Here is a 6,524-nt window from a genome sequence, read left to right as displayed (position 1 = left end):
CACAATGGAATACTATGCTGCGGAAAAAAAGAAGGAGGTCTTAACATTTACAACAGCATGGATGGAACTGGAGAGCATTATGCTAAGTGAAAGAAGCCAGTCAGAGAAAGATAAATATCACATGATCTCACTCATTTGTGGAATATAGTGAACAACGTAGGCTGATGAAAAGGGACAGAGAAGCAGTAATAAGGCTGTCAAACCTCAGAAGGAAAGTAGGGAAGGGTAGGGGTAAGGGGGAGGGATCAACCAAATGACTTGTATGCATGCATATAAGCCCAACCAATGGACACAGACAACAGGGGGGGGGGCGAGGGCATGAGTGGGGGGGTTTATGGGGGAATGAGGTCACATATGTAATACCTTAATCAATAAAGAAATTAAAGATTGAAAAGAAAATTAAAAAAAATAGCACCAAAAAAGAGAGAGAGGATCTTTTAATTTGTGTGTAATAATAATACTGTGATTTTGTTTAAAAATGAATCTGGCCCCAGCTGGTTTGGCTCAGTGGATGGAGCGTCAGCCTGTGAATTGAAGGGTCTCAGGTTCGATTCCAGTCAAGGGCATATGCCCCCGTTGCAGGCTCAATCCCCAGTAGGGGGCATGTAGGAGACAGCCAATAAATTATTTTCTCTCATCACTGATGTTTCTATCTCTCTCTCCCTTCCCCTTCCTCTTTGACATCAATAAAAATATATTTCAAAAATGAATCTGTATCCTGACATATTTATAAATAAGGTTATACAATATATAGGATTTACTTTGAAATAATGTGGGAGCCATGCCTCTTCCCCTACCAGTGCTTCCTTACCTCTCTGAGCTGGAACTGGAGCCTGAATCTGTGGGTTGCGTGGCTGCGTGACCTGAAGGGCCTGCGGGTGGGCCAGCTGGGCCAGCCAACCCATCATGGTGACCAAGAAAGTAGGCTCGGGCTGGAGATAGAGATCGAGTGCTGCCACTGTGACTGCTGGTTGGAGCGGATCCCCGAGCTCATCAAGCAGTTGCCCCCGAAGCTCATCTGCAGTGATGACATGACCGAACTTCTCTTTAAGGAGAAGTAACTGAAAGACACCCCCATGCCCCAGCTGACTGAGGTCTAAAAGTATCTGACCACCTCCTTTGACCGAGGGAACCTCAAGTCAGAATTTCTACAGAATCCAATCTGATCATGGCCAAATTGAACTACGTGGAAGGAGATTATAAAGAAGCTCTCAACATTTATGTACGAGTGGGCTTTCAAGACTTGCTGGTGATAACAGTCCCTCTGAACAGGTTGTGGTTGATGGCAGAAGCCTATACTACCAAAGGACTTTGTTTAGAAAAGTTACCCATTTCCTCATTTTCGAGTAATCTCCATGTGGACTAGAATCAGCATGCCATCACCTGTTATGAGAAAGCAGTGGACATTGTGCTCCTGTACTTCCACGAGTTAGAAAAGATAATAGTGAGGCAGTTGGCAGAGATCTTGTTGTGGGATATGTGTGAACAGAGCTACTGGAATTCTCTGGAGGACCCACCATTCCAGTTACCTCTGGATGATCCTCTCTGGAAAGAAGCAAACACAAAAACATACACCCTCACTTGAAAAACCTGCATCTATTCAGGAGAGAACCTGTTTTTGTCTTTAAGAAAATAGTGAAGAAGCCCTGTTGTTGTTGCTGATTATTGAATCAATGGCCAACCTGGATGCTGTGCTGAGCAGGATACCTTAGCATAAGAGTGACTGCCTCATCAGTCTGCAGATAGCCTCAGTGGTCTATGATCTACTGATTGTTGCTCTTGGAAGAAACCAATTCGAGTTGCTGTTGGAATGCTCAGAAAAAGCCATGAAGTTTTCCTTTGAGTTCAACCTCTGGTATCAGTTTGTTCTGTCACTCATGGCTGCTGGAAAATCTGCCCGGGCCTATGAAAGTACTGAAAGAATGCATTCAGCTAAAGCCCGATGACACCACCATGTTCCTCCTCACTGGGAAGCTGCGCATGGGCTCTATTTATTGGTTGAAAGAGGATGAGAAGTTTGCCAAAACTGTCGTTGATGCAGGAGAGAAAATGTCTGAGTTCAAGGTCAAAGGCTACTTCACTGTGGAACTCATGTAGAGTCTGAAGGCCACTGATGCTTCCTTGAGAAGGATACAGGAGGTCCTGCAGAGAAAGGTGCTTCTTGCATTTCAGAGGGCCCACAGTCTATTACCTACAGATCATCAAGCAGCTTTCTATCTGGCTCTGCAGCTCACCATCTCCAAACAGATACCAGAGGCTCTGGTGTATATCTATCAAGCTTTTCAGCTTCAAGGCTATGATGTCAATTATCTGCACCTCCTTGCCCTCTTGTTATCAGTACAGAAGCATTACCATGATGGTCTGAACATCATTGACATGGCCCTGAGTGAATATCCAGAAAATTTTATACTATTGTTTTCCAAAATGAAGTTGGAGTCACTCTGCTGGAGCTGGATGAAGCACTCCTCACTTGTAAGCTCATGTTACAAATATGGAAATCCTGCTATTTGTAACCAATCCCAGTGATTCTGGACATGGGAGCAGTCTCTTAGATAGAACCATTGCGGACAGATGACAGCTTAATATAATCACTTTCTCAGACTTCAGAGACCTGGAGACAAGCTCTGTCCATGCCACATCCATTTAAGAGTGGATCAGGAAAAAAAAAAGAGATCAGGTTTCTCTGTAGAGAAGCTTTCCCAAGCAGAGCCCTGGATGACCCTGACACAGATCTGGCTCCACACAGCTAAAGTATACATTGGCATTGGGAAGCCTACAGAAGCCACAACCTGCACTCAAGAAGCTGCCAACTTCTTTCCAATGTCCCATAATGTCCTGTACATATATGTGGCCAGGTTGCTCCAAGGAAACATTGATGAAACCCAGTGGTGGTACGAAGAAGACTTATACATCAGCCCCACCCATGTGAAGAACATGCAGCTGATCCTTCATCAGCTGGGACACTATAGTGGAGAAAATTTTTCAGCATGCAGTATAGATGAACTCAATGGCCCATGAGGTCTGGAACGGGCTAGGTGAGGTCCTCCAAAATCATGGCAACAACATGGCTGCAACTGAGTGCATCCTGATGGCCTTGGAGCTGGAGGCCAGCTGCCCCTAGATGCCCTTCACTATCATCCCCTGTGTGCTCTGAGCAGGTCCTTGCCAGCCTCACTGCTGTTCAGGCCAAGGAAGCCCTGCCTGCAATGCCCTGAGTGGTTAAGTCTGCCATACTGAAATCCAGGATGAATGTGCGATTGACTACAGTGAATTAAAGAAACACCCTGAATCATTGCTCTCCCCATGTGCATTTCTGTTGTTTCCACCAGCCCAAAGATCATTTTTGAATCTACTGACATTATTCAAAATGGATTATACTTTGTTAGTTGACATCTGAGTTTTAAATAACATGATTATGGAATTAATCAATAAATGTAGAAGAATATATTCAAAGTTAAAAATCAGTGTCACAACAGATTATTTTTATCAGAGCTGTAAAGAAAGATGTTCTCTTCTCCTCACCACTCATGCCCCCACCCTTGGACCAGAAACCACATGTGAATATTCTTTTTTTCACCTCAGTACTAGTTCAAGCCAGGACACAACTGACAATTTCTTGGTTTTTATGCTGTTAATTGTACCATCTGATGAGTTACGGTCTTCACTTATGGTAGAACAAAGCTTAAGCCCAAGAATATTTATATTTTATCAATATATGCCTGTTGCAAGAGGAGGAAATATGAATTATTTAAGTTTAACTCTTTTATGCGAATTCAGTTTATTTATCAACTGAAATACGTACAAAGAAGTTTCAAATCGAATTTTTACTAACATTCCTTATACATGACAGACATTTGAAATGGAAAGATGATGTTAATATAAAATGATTTTCATTTATTTTAATTTTTAATTAATTTATTTTTAAAGTATCTTTATTATTAAAAGTATTACAGATGTCCTTTTTTCTCCATTGACCCCCTCCACCCTGCTCCCATCCCCAGGCCTCCCCCAGGTGGAAAGAGATTAACCAATGAATTTATATGCATATATGTATGCCAAAAATTGATTTTTAAACAGAAAAAAAGAATGTGGTAGAATGAGGTGGATATGGGTATAGAGAAAATAATATTGGCCAGTTGATAATAGTTAAAGCTGATGGTGATAGGTACATAGAAGTTTATTTTATCATTGTGTCTAATTATATACATACTAGAAGCCCGGTGCACAAAAAATTTGTGCACTTGGCGGGGAGGGGGGTCCCTCAGCCTGGCCTGTGCCCTCTCGCAGTCTGGGACCCCTCGGGAGATAACAACCTGCTGGGTTAGGCCTGCTCCCGGGTGGCAGAGGGCAGGCCCAATCCCTAGGTGCAGCCCCTGGTCAGGCTCAGAGCAGGGCCTATTGGGGAGTTGGGGCACCGCCTCCTGTCATGCACAGAGCAGGGCGATCAGGAGGTTGTGATGCCACCCTCAGTCACGCTCAGGGTAGGGCCGATTGGGGGGTTGGGGCACCGTCCCCTGTCACACTCAAGGCAGGGTCGATGGGGAGGTTGCGGTGCCACCCCCTGTCACGCACAGAGCAGGACCAATCAGGGGGTTGGGGCACTGCCCCCTGTCACTCACAGAGCAGGGTCCATCAGGGGGGTTGGGGCTCTGTACCCTGTCACACACAGAGCAGGGCCAATCAGGGGGTTGGGGCGCTGCCCCTATCACGCACAGAGCAGGGCTGATCAGGGGGTTGGGGCACCTTCCCCTGTCACGAACAGAGCAGGGCCAATGGGGAGGTTATGGCTCTACCCCGTCACACACAGAGCAGAGCCCGTGGGGGCGGGGGTTGGGGTGCCGCACCCTGTCACACACAGAGCCGCAGAGCGATCAGGGGGTTGGGGAGCTCCCTCCTATCAGGCACAGAGCAGGGCTGATCAGGGGGTTGGGGCGCCTTCCCCTGTCACGAACAGAGCAGGGTGGATAGGGAGGTTGTGGCCCCGCCCCCTGTCACACACAGAGCCGCAGGGTGATCAGGGGGTTTGGGCGCTGCCCCCTGTCACGCTGATCCCGGTGCTGGGAGGCATATTACCCTTTTATTATATAGGGTAGAGGCCTGGTGCATGGGTGGGTGCCGGCTGGTTTGTCCTGAAGGGTGTCCTGGATCAGGGTGGGGGTCCCCACTGGGGTGCCTGGCCAGCCTGGATGAGGGGATGATGGCTGTTTGCAGCTGGTCACACACCCTTCAGGGTGGGGGTCCCCACTAGGGTGCCTGGCCAGTCTGGGTGAGGGGCTGAGGGCTGTTTTCAGGCTTGCAGGTGACTGAAGCTCCCAACTGCTCCTTTTTTTTTTTTTCATTCTGGGCCAGCTTTAGCTCTGACTCCAGCTCTGAGGCCTCTGCTGCTGAAAGCAGGTATCTGGTTTGTTTGTGTTCTATAATCGAAACACTGTATCAACTCCAGCTCTGAGATCCCGGCTCGCTAAAAACAGGTTTCTGGGGTTTTGTTTAGCTTCTATATTTGTAATTATGTTTCAAACTGCAAGCTCAGAGGCTGGCAAGGCAGGCGGGGATCGTTGGTTTCCTTCGTCACTGAAGCAAGCAAGCCTCATGTTAGTTTTAAGCTGCCTGGCTGCCGGCCGCCATCTTGGCTGGCAGTTAATTTGCATATTGCCCTGATTAGCCAATGGGAAGGGTAGTGGTCGTACGCTAATTACCATGTTTCTCTTTTATTAGATAGGATAAGTAAATATATGTATATTTATATATGTATACATGTATGTATTTGAAATCCTTTATAATAAAAAAGAGAGGAGTGGTGTCATATGAGTTGGCCAGAATAACATATATTCCTATATAGCAGTGGCTCTCAATCTTTTTTTGGCCATGCCCCACCTAAGCATCTTTAAAATCCTAATGCCTTCCCCCCACCATGACATACAATTCTTATTATTCAAAAAGTGAACTACTATTCATATGGAGGAAGCCTAAAAGGCCATTAACTTGGTCTAAACAAGTTTTCAAAGAACATGGCATCCATGAAAGAGAAAAATAAAAGAACGAAGGGACAGTTGAAGTACTAAGGAAGAAATCACTAAGAAATTGTTAAAAAATAATAATATGAAGTGATATGAAAAAATAGCAAATAGTTTCAAAACATATAATAGAGAACTGAAATGCATAAATATGTCACAATATATATATTTATATACTGTATATGAGGCCCCTAGGACCATAAGAAATGCAAAAAATTCAGTTAATAACTCATTCTCGAATTGCCCCTCTTAAAAATCAAATCAAATTGCCCTCCTGTGAGGCATGTACCCCACGTTGGGAACCATTGCTATATAATTTGTTGGACCATGTGAATCAGTATTTACAATTTCCTGTCTCCAACAGTAGCCTGGATTCATTTGCAGGCCAAAGTAAGGCAAACACCAACCCTTAAGAAAAGTGAGGAAGAAGTTATATGTATCAGAAGATGTGACGACCAGAAGGATCTGGAACAAGAACCTCAAATTTAGTCTCCAAAATCTGCCTCAAAG

The 6,524-nt window shown here is 45.2% G+C and overlaps 1 pseudogene; it reads left to right on the top strand.

Annotated features, from left to right (window-relative positions):
- Window positions 1-906: 906 nt before the first annotated feature.
- LOC132224830 (tetratricopeptide repeat protein 7B-like) lies at window positions 907-3,154 on the top strand (annotated as a pseudogene).
- The last annotated feature ends 3,370 nt before the right edge of the window (window positions 3,155-6,524 follow it).

Source organism: Myotis daubentonii, chromosome X (genome assembly GCF_963259705.1).
Source record: "Myotis daubentonii chromosome X, mMyoDau2.1, whole genome shotgun sequence".
Classification (NCBI taxonomy): Eukaryota; Metazoa; Chordata; class Mammalia; order Chiroptera; family Vespertilionidae; genus Myotis; species Myotis daubentonii.
The sequence above is the reverse complement of the archived record's forward strand: the minus strand, read 5'-3'. Positions and strand labels throughout refer to the sequence as shown.